We start from the raw sequence: 24,388 nt of genomic DNA on the forward strand, positions 1-24,388 counted from the left end.
GAACATGAGCTCCCCAAGGGGACGAACTGGGACGAATAAAACCTTTTTCTAACAACTCACAGAATTGACTAGATAATTCTTGAAGTTCAAAAGGCGCAAGTTGATAAGGAGTACGTGCTACAGGAGCAGCACCGGGAACAAGATCGATTTGAAATTCTACCGCGCGTTGCGGCGGAAGGCCAGGTAAATCTTCAGGAAATACCTCGGAAAAATCTCTAACAATATGAACATCGCCAACGCTCTTCTCTTCTCTATCAGAATCAACAACATGGGCTAGAATAGCATGACAGCCTTTGCGAAGATATTTATGAACTTTCAAACAGCTAATAAGGTTCAACTGTCTGCATTTCTTATCCCCTAAAACCATCAGCAGCTCTCCAACCACATTAGTAATACGAATAGCTTTCTCATAACACACAATCTCAGCACAATTCACAGACAACCAATCCATACCAATAACAATGTCAAACTGCCTAGGTCAATCGGTATCAAATCTATCTCAAAATCTCTACAAGCCAAATTAATGTTACATTTACGATACACAGTCTTAGCAGTAAGCACTTTACCATTAGCTATCTTGACAACATAAGTATTGTCTAGAGGAGTTAATAGTGTTTTGATTTTTGGACTTAATTTATTCGACACATAACTCAAATCAGCCCCTGAATCAAATAGTACATAAACTAATAAATCGTTGACCGAGAACGTACCTGTAATGAGTTTAGGATCTTCCTCAGCATCCCTGGCATTAATGGTGAATGCTCTTCCACATGCATTCTCAGTAGTCTTCTTGTTAGGGCAGGCATCACGAAAATGCCCCGGCTTACCGCATTCATAACAAACCCTCTGATTACCACCATTTCTTGGCTTCCCATTACCATTACCACCATTATTACCAGCATTATTACTACCACCTGCAGCAGGAGTAGCAGAACCTGGCATAAGCACCGTACAATCTTTAGCAATGTGTCCCTGCTTGGAACACCTCTTACAAGTAACCGTACAGTAACCATCATGAGCCTTATAACATCGAGGACACACACGCTGATTTCGGTTATTCGAACCAGAAGTATCTTGTTTCTTTTGCTGACCTTGGTTTTGGTTTCGGTTATTATCCCACTTTCTTTTCCCATTATCAGCCTTCTTAACAACTTCCTCACCGGCATCGGTCACAGCAGCCCTACTTCTCCTCAAAATCTTATCATTAAGTTTATGAGCCATAGACATAGCAGCTTCAATAGTCTGGGGCTCAATAGACTCAACCCCATGCTCAATTTTCTCAGATAACCCATCAATATAAGCTTTAATCTTAAGATTCTCATCAGCATAAACATTAGGACACAACAAAGTTAACTCGAAGAACCTTTGCTCATAGGCATCTAATTCGGTGACCGTCATTTTCAAGTTCTTAAGTTCAACTTCTAACTTCTTAAGTTCACCCCTAGGACGATAACGGGTGATCATTCTCTCTTTAAAATTGTTCCAAGTCAAACCATAAGCCACATCATTACCCAAACTACTAACCAAGTTGTTCCACCAAGTTAATGCACTATCCTTAAGAGTGCAGCTCGCAAAACTAACCTTGTCCTCATCACGGACTCGGCTAACCCTGAAAATAGACTCAATCTTCTCAAACCAACGAGTGAGTCCGATGGGTCCTTCAGTGCCACTAAATTCTTGTGGTCGACTGGCCATGAACGTTTTGTGGGAGCATCTCACCTGATTGTTGTTATTAGCATTAGCATTAGCATTAACTGCCATAGCAGCTGCTATTTCTTCGAAGATAAGTCGTTGCATACCGGCTTCGTTGGACTCGCGGGGAGGCATGATCTTCAAAACAGAATAACACAACCGTTAGTACTAAGAATAATACTAGTGTTATAAAGGAATAGATCGAACATGAAAAGATTAACCATTAAAATAATAGTCAATAACCACTATGAGTAATAACATGACAGTTATGATAGTTATAGAAATAGCCACCACATGCATACATACCTTATGATAGAAATCATACAATATACATAGCACCTAACATACATGAACTATATTACGCATCATATAACATGTCAAGAGTCACAACATCGGAAATAAAATATGATAATGATAATAGATGTCATAAAGAAACAACCATCCATACATAATGAAAAATATCCCATAACAAAATCCTTAATAAAATCCTCGACAAAACGTCGTACATAACCCAAAAATGTATGTATAAAAGGACATTAAGTCTTATGAAATAAGTAATCAATCATGAATCATCATATCACATCTGCTTGGAGCGGGTGTGATAAGCTGGGCCCGTATGAGGCTCGGCAAGAGTCTCAAACTTCTTCAACTTTCCCTTCACCTCCTCCAACTCTGCCTTCAGACCACGAACAATGCTCTCAAGAGCCTCGAACCTAGCGTCTACCTCACGGTTACGCTTCCTATTCTCAAACTCAACATTATGCTTGAAACCGATAAACGAATCCATCCTAGCTCTAATCTCGTTCATCACCTCGTTATGCGGCAAGGTATGTATACAGTCGCTAAGAGCATCAATACAAGTCTTATTCATATATGCCCTGGTCATGTGAGCAATGGTGGCCATGTAAAAGTCAACTGGGTCGTCGATTAACGGCTGACGTGCACGGCGTCTATCCTCCGATGTCGGAGCAGGAATAGGAACAGAATTGTTGCTCGAAGTCGACATCTGCAAACAGTAAAACCACATACCACATACAACATAGAAGTAACATAAGTAATAACTTATAATTATTCCTTATACGAAATGAAATGCATATTAATGCTATAACAAAAAGGGTCGGGCTGTAGACTAGACTCTAGTGCACCCTAAGAACTACGGGTTGACCCTATTAAGACCACCTAGTTCCCTACAACTAGAGCTCTGATACCAACTTTGATGGCCCTGTCAAAACACTTAACGGCTCCGTCACTTGGTCCCACAGCTTGATCGGACTTAAATGAATTAAATAAACAACATTGCATTCTTTTATTCAAAAAGTTTGTCCAAAAAGGAAATTTAACAAAATACGTAGTTTAACAAACCCAACATATTAAATATCCAAAGTTGACATAAAACATTGTCAACAAAACACCCACAAGTTTAATTATTCAAAAAGAGAATGCAAGTTTAATATTTCATAATTGTTTAATAAAATCTGCCCAAATGCATGCAGACTATTCTAACACAGCGGAAACATCAAATAAACTCAAGTACCTGTGAAAACATGTGAGTAAACTGTCAACAAAAACGTTGAGTGAATTATAGGTTTAAAAAATTGAATAAACTTTAGACCACAAGATTTAAAATGTTAGAAAACATAAATCATTATTCCATTATCAATGAGCCACCTGGTAACCACTTAACACTTTATTTACCCTTGCCAAACACAATAATAATATACACCGAACATTGTATCTACAACACAATACGAAGTACTAAACATTCTGATTATAAATTGCTAGCGCGACTAGCTCGAAATGGGGTTGTCAAACCCGATAGATCTATCCGTAGGATTCGCGTTCACCAGTAGAAACCAGTGATTACAGTTACCAGACTACAGAATATTTTTGTTCAACTCATAACGAATAATTTAAATTTAATTGCCACTTGTGTCTAAACGTAAATTAAAATGCATGTAATCACATCCCAAAAATATACTTTGAAAAGTATGTAAAAATGGGACTATAACTCACCTTAATAGCAAATGAAGTAACCACACAAATAACCGAACAGCAAACGAAGTAAAGTGATCAGGAATGACCACAACGCCGACCTATAAATAAAGCAGGTAGATATAAATAACTAACTTAGGTCAAGTTTTAGTATGATATCTATTGTACATGTTGCCAGTAGACATAGAACAACACTCAACATGCATCAGTTTGATCAGAACAACGTACGGACACATACTTTCTATTTTTAGAAAGTTTCTATTTTTAGCAGTTTCTATTTTTGGAAAGTTTCTATTTTAGTAAAGTTTCTATTTTAGGAAATTTTCTATTTTTGGAAAGTTTCCAAATTTAGAAAGTTTCTATTTTTGGAAAGTTTATAAGTTAGGAAAGTTTCCTTAATTAGAAAGTCAACAAAAGTCAACTGAAAGTCAAAGTCAACTGAAAGTCAACTCAAAAGTCAACCTTGGTCAAACATAGTCAACGTTAATTTTAAAGGTATAAGTTATAATAATAATATAGGTTATAACGTTAATTAAGGTCATATATGTATAATTATGTCATAACATAAGTTTAATTTAATTAAATTGAATTATTAAAGTTAACATAAGTTTAAATGATATAATTAATATAACAAAAGTATTTAATTAATTAATTAAATATTAATTATAATATAAGTATTATTAATTAATAATAATTTTTAAATCATATCATAAGTATTATTAATTAATAATGAATTATTAATCATATCATAAGTTTCTAATTATAATCATTAAATCATAAGTATTTAATAATTAAATTATAATTAAATAATAACTAAGCCTTATAATAATTAAATAATTTATTAATCCTTATTATAAATCTTATTATAATAATCTCATAATATAAGTTTAATACTTACCATAAGTATTTTTCATTAATAATAAAAGTATTATTAATCATAAGTTTAATTAAATGTTTAATTAAATCATAAGTAATTAATAAATGATATAATAAATATATATCATAGTCTTAGATTAAATTAATTACTTTTTATATCATAAGTAATTTATTAATAATGAAATTCATTATTTTTATCATAAGTCACAATTAATAACCATAAGTTTTAATTAAAAGTTCATCGGGTCATAACTTGAGCCCCCCGGGAATCAGTTTTCGGCGAGCCTTATATATATCTTCGCCTAACCAACCCACCCGACACCTTAGTGTGCTCAAGAACATCCCAAGAACAGTCACCAAGTCGTGACTTACAGCCCCTAATCAGTTTGGATCTTTAATCCGCTCAAAAACGTGTTTTAGTCATAATGGGTGATCCGTGGCTCGGATTTCGATGACCCGAACATGAAAGTTCATCCCATCAATAATCCTAACACACTAGTACACCCTAAAGACTCTAAAAATGGTCAAAAAGTCAGACCACACCTGATTCAATTCGTTTTTATATTTTAATCTCAATATAACACCATTTTAATCATAACTTATGTTCCGGAAATCGAAATAACATGAATCCGGAGTCTAAAATTAATGTCTTGATGAGAGGAACTCATATAGACACTTTATTTTCACTTTTATAACAGTTATATAACCAAAAATGAACGAAAATGCTGCTGTCCTAAATTAATCAAACCGAAAACATATATAATTGAGCAATTCTACGCATACAATCATCAATACAATAACATGTAAGCATCATACTATCAATATAACATCAAAATACAGAAAATATAAGAAAAATTGAAAATCTAGGGTTAGGGTTTATACCCTAATCGAGAATCAAGAGATGTTATCGCGTAGAGGAGAACGAGAGGAACGCGTTGATGTAGTTTATATGATGATCCAATCAAGAAATTGTTGCAAGATGATGATGATGGTGGTGCTTGGTGCGACAAATTTCATGACCCGTCCTAATCCATCAGGATGAATACATTACATTTGGTTACATCGCGAGGTACTTGACCTCTATATGATACATTTTACAAACATTGCATTCGTTTTTAAAAGACAAACTTTCATTTCATCGACAGTTGACGGCATGCATACCATTTCATAATATATCCAACTATAATTGACTTAGTAATAATCTTGATGAACTCAATGACTCGAATGCAATGTCTTTTGAAATATGTCATGAATGACTTCAAGTAATATCTCTAAATCGAGTAAATGCACAGCGGAAGATTTCTTTCATACCTGAGAATAAACATGCTTTCAAGTGTCAACCAAAAGGTTGGTGAGTTCATTAGTTTATCATAAACATTCATTTCCATCATTTTAATAGACCACAAGATTTTCATTTATCATAAATACACATCTCGTATCAGGAATTTCGCAAACTGCATAGAGATAAAAATCATTCATATGCATTGAACACCTGGTAACCGACCTTAACAAGATGCATATAGAATATCTCCCAGTATACAGCGTGCAGCTAATATACTAAATAATACCTCAAAGTACTAAAGCATCCATACCCTGGATGGGGCTCGTTGGGCCCGATAGATCTACCTTTAGGATTTGCGTCAATTAGGGGTCATTTCCCTAATTCTTAGGTTACCAGACTTGAAGGGGCGATATTCAGTTTAATAATCCAACCATATAATGTAGTTTTAAGTACTTGTGTCTATTTCGTAAAACATTTATAAAAGCAGCGCATGTATTCTCAGTCCCAAAAATATATATTGCAAAAGCATTTAAAAATGGAGCAAATGAAACTCACGATACTGTATTTTGTAGTAAAAATACATATAATGACATTGAACAATGCAGGGTTGACCTCGGATTCACGAACCTATATCATTCATATATGTATTAATACACATAATCGAAATCGAATAAGTTTTTATTTTGTTATTAGTGATATAATTTCTTATATTAATAACTTATATATATTTCATTATCTATTCATTTTGTATAAAATTTTTTTAATATAGTTAGGTTATGTATATTAAATGTAATTTTGTATATATAACATTTGTTTGTTGAAACTAGTAATTATAATAATACTTAAATAATATTTGTCATGTAAAAATGTTAGTATTGATAATACTTAATATTACTAATAAAGGTAATAATGTTAATAATAAATCTATTAATGATAATAATGATGATAATTACAATATTCATAAAATTAATAGTAATACTTATAATATCATTTTTACATTATTTTTCATTACAATATAATTTTTAATCATAGCTATGCCTTAATGTTTGTTTATCTTTTACTCGTTCCTCTCGTTATCAATAACGTATAGTCTTTTCCAAATTCTAGTTCATAATATTAACCATAATTATTTATATTAAAATAACTTGTACCTTATCTTATCGTTAAGTTTATGATCATAATTGTTATATTAACTTTTTATCATAATAATCTTCATGATATATAACCATAATACTCTTATATTTATCTTTTAATAGTCATAACCATCTTATAATACTATATCTTTATTAAAATCGTCTAATTATTTACATCATCTTAAAATGATCATATTGTTAATATCTTATTCGGGTTCATATAATAATGTGATTATTATAATTATTGTGTAATCATATTTATATTCATAAGTTACTAATAATAATAATAATGATAATATTATAAACTAAATTAAGGCTAAAAATCATGTTATTAATAATCAGCATAATAATAATAATTAATATTAACAACAAATAATAATAATAATAATAATAATAATTAGAAAGAAAAAAAATGTATACCCTTTAAAAGAAATCGTTCTAAAAAGATTTGCCCAAGATCGGGCTCGAACCCGAGACCTCCCGCTTACACACAACACCCCATTACCATTCCTCCAATTCTATTTCTCTGATTTAATACTCACTTATGAAATGTCCCGTTCTTATTGATTAAAAACGTTCTATCTTAATTGATTTCGTTGCGAGGTTTTGACCTCTATATGAGACGTTTTTCAAAGACTGCATTCATTTTAAAACAAACCATAACCTTTATTTCATCAATAAAGGTTTAAAAAGCTTTACGTAGATTATCAAATAATGATAATCTAAAATATCCTATTTACACACGACCATTACATAATAGTTTACAATACAAATATGTTACAACGAAATAAGTTTCTTGAATGCAGTTTTTACACAATATCATACAAGCATGGACTCCAAATCTCGTCCTTATTTAAGTTTGCGATAGCGGAAGCTCTTAATAATCACCTGAGAATAAACATGCTTAAAACGTCAACAAAAATGTTGGTGAGTTATAGGTTTAACCTATATATTATCAAATCATAATAATAGACCACAAGATTTCATATTTCAATACACATCCCATACATAGAGATAAAAATCATTCATATGGTGAACACCTGGTAACCGACATTAACAAGATGCATATTTAAGAATATCCCCATCATTCCGGGACACCCTTCGGATATGATATAAATTTTGAAGTACTAAAGCATCCGGTACTTTGGATGGGGTTTGTTAGGCCCAATAGATCTATCTTTAGGATTCGTGTCAATTAGGGTGTCTGTTCCCTAATTCTTAGATTACCAGACTTAATAAAAAGGGGCATATTCGATTTCGATAATTCAACCATAGAATGTAGTTTCATGTACTTGTGTCTATTTTGTAAATCATTTATAAAACCTGCATGTATTCTCATCCCAAAAATATTAGATTTTAAAAGTGGGACTATAACTCACTTTCATAGATTTTTTACTTCGTCGGGAAGTAAGACTTGGCCACTGGTCGATTCACGAACCTATAACAAATATGTACATATATATCAAAGTATGTTCAAAATATATTTACAACACTTTTAATACATTTTGATGTTTTAAGTTTATTAAGTCAGCTGTCCTCGTTAGTAACCTACAACTACTTGTCCACAGTTAGATGTACAGAAATAAATTGATATATATTATCTTGAATCAATCCATGACCCAGTGTATACATATCTCAGTATTGATCACAACTCAAACTATATATATTTTGGAATCAACCTCAACCCTGTATAGCTAACTCCAACATTCACATATAGAGTGTCTATGGTTGTTCCGAAATATATATAGATGTGTCAACATGATAGGTCGAAACATTATATACGTGTCTATGGTATCTCAAGATTATATAATATACAATACAAGTTGATTAAGTTATGGTTGGAATAGATTTGTTACCAATTTTCACGTAGCTAAAATGAGAAAAATTATCCAATCTTGTTTTACCCATAACTTCTTCATTTTAAATCCGTTTTGAGTGAATCAAATTTCTATGGTTTCATATTGAACTCTAATTTAAGAATCTAAACAGAAAAGTATAGGTTTATAGTCGGAAAATTAAGTTACATGTCAATTACTAAAGAGGTAGTCATTTCCGTCGAAAAAACGACATCTTGATGACCATTTTGGAAAACATACTTTCACTTTGAGTTTAACCATGATTTTTGGATATAGTTTCATGTTCATAATAAAAATCATTTTTCCAGAAGTATATCTTTTAAATCAAAGTTCTTCTTAGCTTTTAATTATCCCAACCAAAACAGCCCCCGGTTTTACTACGACGGCGTATATCCAGTTTTATTATGTTTTTCTTGTTTCCAGGTTTTAAATCATTAAGTTAGCATATCATATAGATATAGAACATGTTTTTAGTTGATTTTAAAAGTCAAGTTAGAAGGATTAACTTTTTGTTTGCGAACAAGTTTAGAATTAACTAAACTATGTTTTAGTGATTACAAGTTTAAACCTTCGAATAAGATATCTTTATATGTATGAATCGAATGATGTTATGAACATCATTACTACCTCAAGTTTTCTGGATAAAGCTACTGGAAATGAGAAAAATGGATCTAGATTCAAAGGATCCTTGGATGGCTTGAAAGTTCTTGAAGCAGAATCATGACACGAAAACAGTTCAAGTAAGATTTTCACTCGAAATAAGATTGTTATAGTTATAGAAATTGAATTAAAGTTTGAATATGATTAATACCTTGTATTAGAAAGATAACCTACTTTAAGTAACAAAGGTTTCTTGATCTTGGATGATTACTTGGAATGGATTTATAAAACTTGGAAGTAAACTTGCAATCTTGGAAGTATTCTTGATTTTATGAAACTTGAACTTTTGGAATTTATGAAGAACACTTAGAACTTGAAGATAGAACTTGAGAGAGATCAATTAGATGAAGAAAATTGAAGAATGAAAGTATTTGTAGGTGTTTTTGGTCGTTGGTGTATGGATTAGATATAAAGGATATGTAATTTTGTTTTCATGTAAATAAGTCATGAATGATTACTCATATTTTTGTAATTTTATGAGATATTTCATGCTAGTTGCCAAATGATGGTTCCCACATGTGTTAGGTGACTCACATGGGCTGCTAAGAGCTGATCATTGGAGTGTATATACCAATAGTACATACATCTAAAAGCTGTGTATTGTACGAGTACGAATACGGGTGCATACGAGTAGAATTGTTGATGAAACTGAACGAGGGTGTAATTGTAAGCATTTTTGTTAAGTAGAAGTATTTTGATAAGTGTCTTGAAGTCTTTAAAAAGTGTATGAATACATATTAAAATGCTACATGTATATACATTTTAACTGAGTCGTTAAGTCATCGTTAGTCGTTACATGTAAGTGTTGTTTTGAAACCTTTAGGTTAACGATCGTGTTAAATGTTGTTAACCCAATGTTTATAATATCAAAAGAGATTTTAAATTATTATATTATCATGATATTATGATGTACGAATATCTCTTAATATGATATATATACATTAAATGTCGTTACAACGATAATCGTTACATATATGTCTCGTTTCAAAATCATTAAGTTAGTAGTCTTGTTTTTACATATGTAGTTCATTGTTAATATACTTAATGATATGTTTACTTATCATAATATCATGTTAACTATATATATATATCCATATATATGTCATCATATAGTTTTTACAAGTTTTAACGTTCGTGAATCACCGGTCAACTTGGATGGTCAATTGTCTATATGAAACCTATTTCAATTAATCAAGTCTTAACAAGTTTGATTGATTAACATGTTGGAAACACTTAATCATGTAAATAACAATTTCATTTAATATATATATAAACATGGAAAAGTTCGGGTCACTACAGTACCTACCCGTTAAATAAATTTCGTCCCGAAATTTTAAGCAGTTGGAGGTGTTGACGTATCTTCTGGAAATAAATGTGGGTATTTCTTCTTCATCTGATCTTCTCATTCCCAGGTGAACTCGGGTCCTCTACGAGCATTCCATCGAACCTTAACAATTGGTATCTTGTTTTGCTTAAGTCTTTTAACCTCACGATCCATTATTTCGACGGGTTCTTCGATGAATTGAAGTTTTTCGTTGATTTGGATTTCATCTAATGGAATAGTGAGATCTTCTTTAGCAAAACATTTTTTCAAATTCGAGACGTGGAAAGTGTTATGTACAGCCGCGAGTTGTTGAGGTAACTCAAGTCGGTAAGCTACTGGTCCGGCACGATCAATAATCTTGAATGGTCCAATATACCTTGGATTTAATTTCCCTCGTTTACCAAATCGAACAACGCCTTCCAAGGTGCAACTTTAAGCATGACCATCTCTCCAATTTCAAATTCTATATCTTTTCTTTTAATGTCAGCGTAGCTCTTTTGTCGACTTTGGGCGATTTTCAACCGTTGTTGAATTTGGATGATCTTCTCGATAGTTTCTTGTATTATCTCCGGACCCGTAATCTGTCTATCCCCCACTTCACTCCAACAAATCGGAGACCTGCACTTTCTACCATAAAGTGCTTCAAACGGCGCCATCTCAATGCTTGAATGGTAGCTGTTGTTGTAGGAAAATTCCGCTAACGGTAGATGTCCATCCCAACTGTTTCCGAAATCAATAACACATGCTCGTAGCATGTCTTCAAGCGATTGTATCGTTCTTTCGCTCTGCCCATCAGTTTGTGGATGATAGGCAGTACTCATGTCTAGACGAGTTCCTAATGCTTGCTGTAATGTCTGCCAGAATCTTGAAATAAATCTGCCATCCCTATCAGAGATAATAGAGATTGGTATTCCATGTCTGGAGACGACTTCCTTCAAATACAGTCGTGCTAAATTCTCCATCTTGTCATCTTCTCTTATTGGCAGGAAGTGTGCTGATTTAGTGAGACGATCAACTATTACCCAAATAGTATCAAAACCACTTGTAGTCCTTGGCAATTTAGTGATGAAATCCATGGTAATGTTTTCCCATTTCCATTCCGGGATTTCGGGTTGTTGAAGTAGACCTGATGGTTTATGATGCTCAGCTTTGACCTTAGAATACGTCAAACATTATCCTACGTATTTAGCAACATCGGATTTCATACCCGGCCACCAAAAATGTTTCTTGATATCCTTGTACATCTTCCCCGATCCAGGATGTATTGAGTATCTGGTTTTATGAGCTTCTCTAAGTACCATTTCTCTCATATCTCCAAATTTTGGTACCCAAATCCTTTCAGCCCTATACCGGGTTCCGTCTTCCCGAATATTAAGATGCTTCTCCGATCCTTTGGGTATTTCATCCTTTAAATTTCCCTCTTTTAAAACTCCTTGTTGCGCCTCCTTTATTTGAGTAGTAAGGTTATTGTGAATCATTATATTCATAGATTTTACTCGAATGGGTTCTCTGTCCTTCCTGCTCAAGGCGCCGGCTACCACATTTGCCTTCCCCGGGTGGTAACGAATTTCAAAGTCATAATCATTCAACAATTCAATCCACCTACGCTGCCTCATATTCAGTTGTTTTTGATTAAATATGTGTTGAAGACTTTTGTGGTCGGTATATATAATACTTTTGACCCCATATAAGTAGTGCCTCCAAGTCTTTAATGCAAAAACAACAGCACCCAATTCCAAATCGTGAGTCGTATAATTTTGCTCGTGAATCTTCAATTGTCTAGACGCATAAGCAATCACCTTCGTTCGTTGCATTAATACACAACCAAGACCTTGCTTTGATGCGTCACAATAAATCACAAAATCATCATTCCCTTCAGGCAATGACAATATAGGTGCCGTAGTTAGCTTTTTCTTCAATAACTGAAACGCCTTCTCTTGTTCATCCATCTATTCAAATTTCTTCTCTTTATGCGTTAATGCAGTCAAGGGTTTTGCTATTTTGGAGAAATCTTGGATGAATCTTCTGTAGTAACCAGCCAATCCTAAAAATTGACGTATATGCTTCGGAGTTTTTGGGGTTTCCCACTTTTCAATAGTTTCTATCTTTGCCGGATCCACCTTAATACCTTCTTTGTTCACTATGTGACCGAGGAATTGAACTTCTTCCAACCAAAATGCACACTTTGAAAACTTAGCGTACAATTCTTCCTTCCTCAATACTTCTAACACCTTTCTCAAATGTTCACCGTGTTCTTGGTCATTCTTTGAGTAAATAAGTATGTCATCAATGAAAACAATGACAAACTTGTCAAGGTATGGTCCACACACTCGGTTCATAAGGTCCATGAACACAGCTGGTGCGTTAGTCAATCCAAACGGCATAACCATAAACTCGTAATGACCATAACGCGTCCTAAAAGTAGTTTTTGGAATATCATCCTCCTTTACTCGCATTTGATGATATCCAGAACATAAATCGATCTTCGAATAAACCGACGAGCCTTGTAGTTGATCAAATAAGTCGTCAATTCTCTGCATTGGATAACGGTTTTTGATGGTAAGTTTGTTCAACTCTCTGTAGTCAATACACAACCTAAATGTACCATCTTTCTTCTTGACAAACAAAACAGGAGCTCCCCATGGTGACGTGCTTGGTCGAATGAAACCACGTTCTAATAGTTCTTGCAGTTGGCTTTGCAGTTCTTTCATCTTGCTGGGTGCGAGTCTGTAAGGAGCACGAGCTATTGGTGCAGCTGCTGGTACAAGATCTATTTGAAATTCAACAGATCGATGTGGAGGTAGTCCCGGTAATTCTTTCGGAAATACATCGGGAAATTCTTTTGAGACAAAAACATCATTGATGCTCTTTTCTTCAGTTTGTACTTTCTCGACATGTGCTAGAATAGTATAGCAACCTTTTCTTATTAGTTTTTGGGCCTTCAAATTACTAATAAGATGTAGCTTCGTGTTGCCCTTTTCTCCGTACACCATTAAGGGTTCTCCTTCTTCACGTACAATGCGAATTGCATTTTCGTAACATACAATCTCTGCTTTTATCTTCTTCAGCCAGTCCATGCCCACTATTACATCAAAACTCCCTAACTCTACTGGTATCAAATCAATCTTAAATATTTCGCTACCCAGTTTAATTTCTCGATTCCGGCATATATTATCTGCTGAAATTAATTTACCGTTTGCTAATTCGAGTAAAAATTTACTATCCAACGGCGTCAATGGACAACTTAATTTAGCACAAAAATCTCTACTCATATAGCTTCTATCCGCACCCGAATCAAATAAAACGTAAGCAGATTTATTGTCAATAAGAAACGTACCCGTAACAAGCTCCGGGTCTTCCTGTACCTCTGCCGCATTAATATTGAAAACTCTTCCGTGGCCTTGTCCATTCGTGTTCTCCTGGTTTGGGCAATTTCTAATAATGTGGCCCGGTTTTCCACATTTATAACAAACTACATTGGCATAACTTGCTCCTACACTACTTGCTCCGCCATTACTCGTTCTGACACCATTTGTTCCTTTCGTTCTGTTAACCCCTGGTCCGTAGACCTCACACTTCGCCGCGCTATGACCATTTCTTTTACACTTGTTGCAAAATTTGGTGCAGAACCCCGAGTGATACTTTTCACACCTTTGGCATAGCTGCTTCTGATTGTTGTTGTTGTTGTTGCGGTTGTTATTGTTATTGGGATGATTGTTGTTGTTGTTATTGTTGTTGTTGTTGTTATTGTTGTTGTTGTTGGCCATTTGTTGTAGTTGCGATTGATGTTGTTATTGTTGGGATGGTTGTTGCGATTATTGTTGTAATTGCTGTTGTTGTTGTATTGGTGATTCTTATAACCGTTTTCCTCCCACTTTCTTTTGACTTGCTTTACATTGGCCTCTTCAGCAGTCTGTTCATTAATTCTTTCTTCAATCTGGTTCACTAGTTTGTGAGCCATTCTACATGCCTGTTGTATGGAGGCGGGCTCGTGTGAACTTATATCTTCTTGGATTCTTTTCGGTAATCCTTTCACAAACGCGTCAATCTTCTCTTCCTCATCTTCGAACGCTCCCGGACACAATAGGCACAATTCTGTGAATCGTCTTTCGTACGTGGTAATATCAAATCCTTGGGTTTGTAACCCTCTAAGTTCTGTCTTGAGTTTATTGACCTCGGTTCTGGGACGGTACTTCTCGTTCATCAAGTGCTTGAATGCTGACCACGGTAGTGTGTATGCATCATCTTGTCCCACTTGCTCTAGATAGGTATTCCACCATGTTAATGCAGAACCTGTGAAGGTATGCGTAGCGTACTTCACTTTGTCCTCTTCAGTACACTTACTTATGGCAAACACCGATTCAACCTTCTCGGTCCACCGTTTCAATCCGATCGGTCCTTCGGTTCCATCAAATTACAAAGGTTTGTAGGCAGTGAATTCTTTGTAGGTGCATCCTACAAGATTTCCTGTACTGCTAGATCCAAGGTTATTGTTGGTATGTAGCGCAGCCTGTACTGCGGCTATGTTTGAAGCTAGAAAAGTACGGAATTCTTCTTCATTCATATTCACGGTGTGTCGAGTAGTCGGTGCCATTTCCTTCAAAATAGTCAAATGGAACAAGTTAATCATACAGAATATTAAGAGTAGTTAATAGTATTTCGTAGCATAATATGAACTCATTTATAAAAGCTTTTTCTTCATATTAGCATTTTATAAGTTTAAATTCGGGTAGTACCTACCCGTTAAGTTCATACTTAGTAGCTAATATACAATTCAACTACTATAATTCTATATGAAAAACTGATTATAATAATATCATGCGTTCAAACTTTTATACAATATTTTACAAACTTACAATACCGCCTATTTTACATAAAGCATGAAATATAGCACACAATAACTTTGATACAAGATAGTTGTGAAGATAATTCTAGCTAGTACACAAGTCGTTCAGCAAAGGCAATAAACACATGTAATTCATACGTCCAGAAACAAGTCATGCATTCTGGTTTTACTAGGACTACTTCCCATCCTTGGTCTTGTGGAACATAACCGTTATGGCCGTTGATAAGACAGCGTGTTGTAACGTCGTCAAAGGGACGAAGGTTACGTAATGACTAACAGTCTCTTAATAACCTAAAAACCTCATTTCTTACCCCAATTACTGACTCCGTCACTTGTGGGAAGGTTTTGTTTAATAGTTGTAGCCCGATGTTCTTGTTCTCACTTTGGTGAGAAGCGAACATTAATAACCCGTAAACATAACATGCTTCTTTATGTTGCATGTTAGCCGCTTTTTCTAAATCACGAAGTCCTATATTCGGATATATTGAGTCAAAATAATTTCTTAACCCGTTGCGTAAAATAGCATTTGGGTTCCCCGCAATATATGCGTCAAAGTAAACACATCGTAACTTATGAATTTCCCAATGTGATATCCCCCATCTTTCGAACGAAAGCCTTTTATAAACCAAGGCATTCTTAGAATGTTCTTCGAATGTCTTACAAACTGATCTCGCCTTAAATAGTTGTGCCGAAGAATTCTGACCGACTCTAGACAAGATTTCATCAATCATGTCTCCGGGTAGGTCTCTTAAAATATTGGGTTGTCTATCCATTTTGTGTTTTTATACTGTAAAATAGACAAGAGTTAGATTCATAAAAAAAATACTTATTAATACAAGCAATTTTTACATATAACATAAAGCATAAGCACACTATATTACATATATTACACCACACGAATACAACTATCTTATTCTGACTCGTTCGTATCTTCTTCTTCGGTTTTGGTTCGTTTTGCCAAGTTTCTAGGGATATATGATGTTCCCCTAATACTAGCTGTCGTTTTCCACAATGGTTTAGAAAAACCTGGTGGTTTAGAGGTTCCCGGGTCATTGTTACAACTTAAGGACTTCGGGGGTTGACGATACATATAAAGTTCATCGGGGTTGGAATTAGATTTCTCTATTTTTATGCCCTTTCCCTTATTATTTTCTTTGGCCTTTTTAAATTCAGTTGGGGTAATTTCTATAATATCATCGAAATTCTCGTCGGAATCCGATTCATCGGAGAATTGGTAATCCTCCCAATATTTTGCTTCCTTGGCGGAAACACCATTGACCATAATTAACCTTGGTCGGTTGGTTGAGGATTTTCTTTTACTTAACCATTTTATTATTTCTCCCACCGGTTCTATTTCCTCCTCCGGTTCCTCCTCTTCCGGTTCTGATTCTTCTTCCGGTTCTGATTCTTCTTCCGGTTCCTCTTCGGGAACTTGTGAATCAGTCCAATATATATTCGACTCTTCGTTATTATTAGGTGAGTCAATGGGATTTGTGCTAGAGGTAGACATCTATCACACAATATCAAACATGTTAAGAGATTAATATATCACATAATATATACATGTTAATAATATATAGTTTCTAACAAAATTTGTTAAGCAATCATTTTTCAAGTAAACACGGTCGAAGTCCAGACTCACTAATGCATCCTAACAAACTCGATAAGACACACTAATGCAAAATTCTGGTTCTCTAAGACCAACGCTCGGATACCAACTGAAATACAGTTGGGGACAACCACCGTCCCACCCAGTGCCTTCCCAGCTAACCGCCAGGTGACCACTGATTGTACCTCAGATACTGATTTTAGGGCCTGCCTCTCGGCTACTGCCAACCCTCGTAAGGGATCGCAAGGAGTAAGATCCAATGCTTCGTCACAGGTAACACTGTGAGAACCTCCTTTACGACTAACCCGCCACACATGGACGGCGTTATACCAGCTCTGATGCCAACTGAAATGTCCCGTTCTTATTGATTAAAAACGTTCCATATTAATTGATTTCGTTGCTAGGTTTTGACCTCTATATGAGACGTTTTTCAAAGACTGCATTCATTTTAAAACAAACCATAACCTTTATTTAATCAATAAAGGTTTAAAAAGCTTTACGTAGATGATCAAATAATGATAATCTAAAATATCCTGTTTACACACGACCATTACATAATGGTTTACAATACAAATATGTTACAACGAAATAAGTATCTTGAATGCAGTTTTTACACAATATCATACAAGCATGGACTCCAAATCTCGTCCTTATTTAAGTATGCGATAGCGGAAGCTCTTAATAATCACCTGAGAATAAACATACTTAAAACGTCAACAAAAATGTTGGTGAGTTATAGGTTTAACCTATATATTATCAAATCATAATAATAGACCACAAGATTTCATATTTCAATACACATCCCATACATAGAGATAAAAATCATTCATATGGTGAACACCTGGTAACCGACATTAACAAGATGCATATTTAAGAATATCCCCATCATTCCGGGACACCCTTCGGATATGATATAAATTTCAAAGTACTAAAGCATCCGGTACTTTGGATGGGGTTTGTTAGGCCCAATAGATCTATCTTTAGGATTCGCGTCAATTAGGGTGTCTGTTCCCTAATTCTTAGATTACCAGACTTAATAAAAAGGGGCATATTCGATTTCGATAATTCAACCATAGAATGTAGTTTCACGTACTTGTGTCTATTTTGTAAATCATTTATAAAACCTGCATGTATTCTCATCCCAAAAATATTAGATTTTAAAAGTGGGACTATAACTCACTTTCACAGATTTTTTACTTCGTCGGGAAGTAAGACTTGGCCACTGGTCAATTCACGAACCTATAACAAATATGTACATATATATCAAAGTATGTTCAAAATATATTTACAACACTTTTAATACATTTTGATGTTTTAAGTTTATTAAGTCAGCTGTCCTCGTTAGTAACCTACAACTAGTTGTCCACAGTTAGATGTACAGAAATAAATCGATATATATTATCTTGAATCAATCCACGACCCAGTGTATACATATCTCAGTATTGATCACAACTCAAACTATATATATTTTGGAATCAACCTCAACCCTGTATAGCTAACTCCAACATTCACATATAGAGTGTCTATGGTTGTTCTGAAATATATATAGATGTGTCGACATGATAGGTCGAAACATTGTATACGTATCTATGGTATCTCAAGATTACATAATATACAATACAAGTTGATTAAGTTATGGTTGGAATAGATTTGTTACCAATTTTCACGTAGCTAAAATGAGAAAAATTATCCAATCTTGTTTTACCCATAACTTCTTCATTTTAAATCCGTTTTGAGTGAATCAAATTGCTATGGTTTCATATTGAACTCTAATTTAAGAATATAAACAGAAAAGTATAGGTTTATAGTTGGAAAATTAAGTTACATGTCAATTACTAAAGAGGTAGTCATTTCCGTCGAAAAAACGACATCTTGATGACCATTTTGGAAAACATACTTTCACTTTGAGTTTAACCATGATTTTTGGATATAGTTTCATGTTCATAATAAAAATAATTTTTCCAAAAGTATAGCTTTTAAATCAAAGTTCTTCTTAGCTTTTAATTATCCCAACCAAAACAGCCCCCGGTTTTACTACGACGGCGTATATCCAGTTTTATGGTGTTTTTCGTGTTTTCAGGTTTTAAATCATTAAGTTAGCATATCATATAGATATAGAACATGTGTTTAGTTGATTTTAAAAGTCAAGTTAGAAGGATTAACTTTTTGTTTGCGAACAAGTTTAGAATTAACTAAACTATGTTCTAGTGATTACAAGTTTAAACCTTCGAATAAGATATCTTTATATGTATGAATCGAATGATGTTATGAACATCATTACTACCTCAAGTTTTCTGGATAAAGCTACTGGAAATGAGAAAAATGGATCTAGATTCAAAGGATCCTTGGATGGCTTGAAAGTTCTTGAAGCAGAATCATGACACGAAAACAGTTCAAGTAAGATTTTCACTCGAAATAAGATTGTTATAGTTATAGAAATTGAATTAAAGTTTGAATATGATTAATACCTTGTATTAGAAATATAAACTACTTTTAGTAAAAAAGGTTTCTTGATCTTGGATGATTACTTGGATTGGATTTATAAAACTTGGAAGTAAACTTGCAATCTTGGAAGTATTCTTGATTTTATGAAACTAGAACTTTTGGAATTTATGAAGAACACTTAGAACTTGAAGATAGAACTTGAGAGAGATCAATTAGATGAAGAAAATTGAAGAATGGAAGTGTTTGTAGGTGTTTTTGGTCGTTGGTGTATGGATTAGATATAAAGGATATGTAATTTTGTTTTCATGTAAATAAGTCATGAATGATTACTCATATTTTTGTAATTTTATGAGATATTTCATGCTAGTTGCCAAATGATGGTTCTCACATGTGTTAGGTGACTCACATGGGCTGCTAAGAGCTAATCATTAGAGTGTATATACCAATAGTACATACATCTAAAAGCTGTGTATTGTACGAGTACGAATACGGGTGCATACGAGTAGAATTGTTGATGAAACTGAACGAGTATGTAATTGTAAGAATTATTGTTAAGTAGAAGTATTTTGATAAGTGTCTTGAAGTCTTTCAAAAGTGTATAAATACATATTAAAACACTACATGTATATACATTTTAACTGAGTCGTTAAGTCATCGATAGTCGTTACATGTAAGTGTTGTTTTGAAACCTTTAGGTTAACGATCTTGTTAAATGTTGTTAACCCAATGTTTATAATATCAAAAGAGATTTTAAATTATTATATATGATCATGATATTATGATGTATGAATATCTCTTAATATGATATATAGATACATTAAATGTCGTTACAACGATAATCGTTACATATATGTCTCGTTTCAAAATCATTAAGTTAGTAGTCTTGTTTTTACATATGTAGTTCATTGTTAATATACTTAATGATATGTTTACTTATCATAATATCATGTTAACTATATATATATCCATATATATGTCATCATATAGTTTTTACAAGTTTTAACGTTCGTGAATCACCGGTCAACTTGGATGGTCAATTGTCTATATGAAACCTATTTCAATTAATCAAGTCTTAACAAGTTTGATTGCTTAACATGTTGGAAACACTTAATCATGTAAATAACAATTTCATTTAATATATATATATATAAACATGGAAAAGTTCAGGTCACTACAACTTAAATACATATAAACCGTATATTAACTGTTTCCTCTCTTTCTTCTTCTCCTCAAAACTTAGTCGGCCAGAAATTTGGATAACAAGAAATCGTATTAAATTTTGGATTTGTAAAAGAATTTGAAACAATATAACCAACTGTAACCTCCAATTTAATAGCAAAATTAAAAAAAAAAAAAAAACACACAGCCTGCAGTCGCTGTTTTAAAAGAAAAAAAATATTATGATTTTGATTTTAAGAACGTATTAGACCAAAATTGTAACACGAAAAAGATTGTAATCCGCTCTTAGAAACTATTGGAATCATTAATTGAACTTGAAACATCAAAACATATTCGAATTTTACTATGAACACTATGGTTGACTTTTTGAAACTAAACCTTTGACTCGAAAATTCGCGTTCGTTTTTAGAAATTGGAAAGTGAAACTTTCCAGATAGTTTGAACGATGGATTTATGACATTACTGCATTTAAAGATTTTTAAAATTGTTAAAATATAGAAGGATAGCATATAATGAGCACGAACAGAGGTAACGTTTTTATTTTCTGTATATTTTTCTGTTTTAATTCTACGAACTGCAGTTAAGGAATTTATATAGTATGATTATGTACGTGATTTAACAGTTAAAGTGATTCCAATTTATTAATGATATAGACATCTAACAGATTCAGAAAATTCCAACAAGAACAGATAAAATAAATAAATAAATAAATAAAAATATATAAAGTTGGATGTGGATTCCTAACTGATTTTGTCTAGTAATGTGACAATTCAAGTATAATAGATAGTGATGTTAAACAGATTTTGTATTTTATTTATGTTTTAGTTGATATATAATAAGTAAATATTAATACTAAATATATATAAATATTAATAATAATCCTAGTAATCATATATTAATAATTATAATAATAGATAATAATAATAATATTACTTATAAAATGATATTAATAATATTATTAATGATACTCTTAATAAATTATGTTATTTTTATAATAATAATAATAATAATAATGATAATAATAATAATAATATTTAGAGTAACAATAATAAGTCACAAAAATAAAGATTTTACTGAAATTGGTAATAATAATTTTTGTAACAATATTAAGAATAATGATAATCATAATTTTTCTATAATTTATAATAATAATGATATAACAAATTAAATATATATATCAATTATATATATTTTATATAAAAATATAATGATATTAATATTCCTATTAATATTAATACTAAGAGTAATAATAATATAACAATTACATATAACAAATTTCATATTATAATTCTTAATGCTACTAATACTAATATTAATAATAATATGACAACTATAATTCAATTTGTAATATATTAATATTACAGTTTAATAATGATGTAATATTGTATTATGTGATAACATTTATTTAATATTTATATATTTTATACATATATAAATAATTATTAATATAAATTATATATATATTTATTTTATTGTTAACTTACCTATTTTGTTTATTATTTTACTTTTTAATTTGAATTGATTAATGTGAATTTTATTACTCAAATATTATATATAATCTTATATTTATATTTATGTATATATATTTATTTTCAAACAATTGTTCGTGAATCGTCGAGAATGGTCAAAGGTCAAATGTATATATATGAACACATTTCAAAGTTTTTAAGACTTCAACATTACAGACTTTGCTTATCGTGTCGATTTCATATTGAGATTAAGTTTAAATTTGGTCAGAAATTTTCGGGTCGTCACAACGGCCAAAGGAGGGAGGAGAGGAGAGAGCAAATTTTAGGTTTAGTGATTTTGTGAAATGAGTAATGAAATTGCAAAATGGAAAAATCGAGTATACTCCCTCCCCTTTGGTGGTTTGGCCGAATGGGTCATGGGGTGGGCTCCTCATGGCCCAAATTTGTATAATGTGTAATTCCTTGTGGCCCGAATGCCCGATCGAAACCCGAAACGCGAAAACACGATTACGCGATTAAATAATCGGAGAGATAACAAATACGCGACGAAAAATATATATAAATAATATATATAATCATATGATATAAAAATATTATATTTAAAATAATTAGGATTTAAAAATCCCAAAAGCTCGACCGTTGGTTTGAAAACCGAAAAGATTCGTCGGATAGAAATCTGTGACACGTAGAAACGTACGATTTAAAATATGAATACAAATATTCATTTAACACATAATAATTAATATATTATTACTAAAATAATAATATAAGTCATAGAAATGACGTGGCACGAATAACAGTTAACGGTCGTTAAATAATTAACGATAAAAGATAACGGAAAAAGTAGGGTCGTTACATTTTTGACCTTAAAAATATCATCAAAGACAAAGATACTGAAATTAAAGACTTAAAAAAATGTGAGGTTGAAATTGACACCTATAAAATGACATACACAGAAGAAACTAAAAGATTAAATACTGAATTAGGAAGATCAATGAAAAGGTCAAAACACTATGAATCAATTTGTAAATCTTGGTGTGTATCTTCCAAAAAGAATTCTGATGCTATTGCCAAACAAATTCCAAATGATGTCAAAGCTATACTAGGTGAAAACTACATATTAAATAATAATGTGGAAGTTGATCCAAGTGTATTCAAACCTGACATTCTACCAAACACATTTGTAAAATTTGATGATGACAAAAAGATGTTAACCAATGCTTTTGTAAGATCATTAGATCCTGTCGAGCCTTCTGTGACTATAATACTTGAAAGTAAAAATCCATTAGAGTCTGAATTCTTGAAACCTTCAGACTCTAACAGTTTAGTCTCTCAAAATGAAAGTGAGTGTTCTGACCTGGAGTCTGACACTCATGAGTCAAGTTGCAAGGATAACTCTGAATCATCCTCTGATGCTTGCATTTGTTCAGATCCAAAAAGGTCAACTAAAAGAAAGTCAAAGTCAAAACAAGCAAGACTATTCGTAAACTCAAAAAGGAAATTTCAAAACTCAATGAAAAAATCAATAGTCAAGAAAAACCTTCAGTTAAGAGAACATTTTGTTTTCCTAAGAAAATTGATAAGGAATGGAAACCCTAAGTTTGTGAAAATAAAAGCGTCTTGAAATCTGTTAAGGACAAGTTGATCTGGATTGGGAACAAAGCTTTCGTCTGGAGAGTAAAGCATACTCCAGTTGAACCCACTGAAAAGTGGGTTCCCCTTAAAAACTAATCATCCTCTTTTGTTTTTGTCTTGTGTAGCAGGGTAGTATGTGGTATCTGGATAGTGGCTGCTCAAGACACATGACTGGATGCAAAGAGCATCTAGTAGGGTTTATTGAAGAAAAGGGTCCTTCTGTAAGATATGGGGATAATTCTGTTGCAAAGACTATTGGTTATGGTACTGTTAAAGTTGGAAGTGTCACATTAAAGAAAGTTGCTTTAGTTGAAGGGCTGATGCATAATCTGCTGAGTGTGAGTCAAATTGCTGATGAAGACTGTGAAATCAGAATTAGGAAGAAAGCTG

The sequence above is a fragment of the Rutidosis leptorrhynchoides genome, chromosome 2 (genome assembly GCF_046630445.1).
Source record: "Rutidosis leptorrhynchoides isolate AG116_Rl617_1_P2 chromosome 2, CSIRO_AGI_Rlap_v1, whole genome shotgun sequence".
NCBI classification, from domain to species: Eukaryota; Viridiplantae; Streptophyta; class Magnoliopsida; order Asterales; family Asteraceae; genus Rutidosis; species Rutidosis leptorrhynchoides.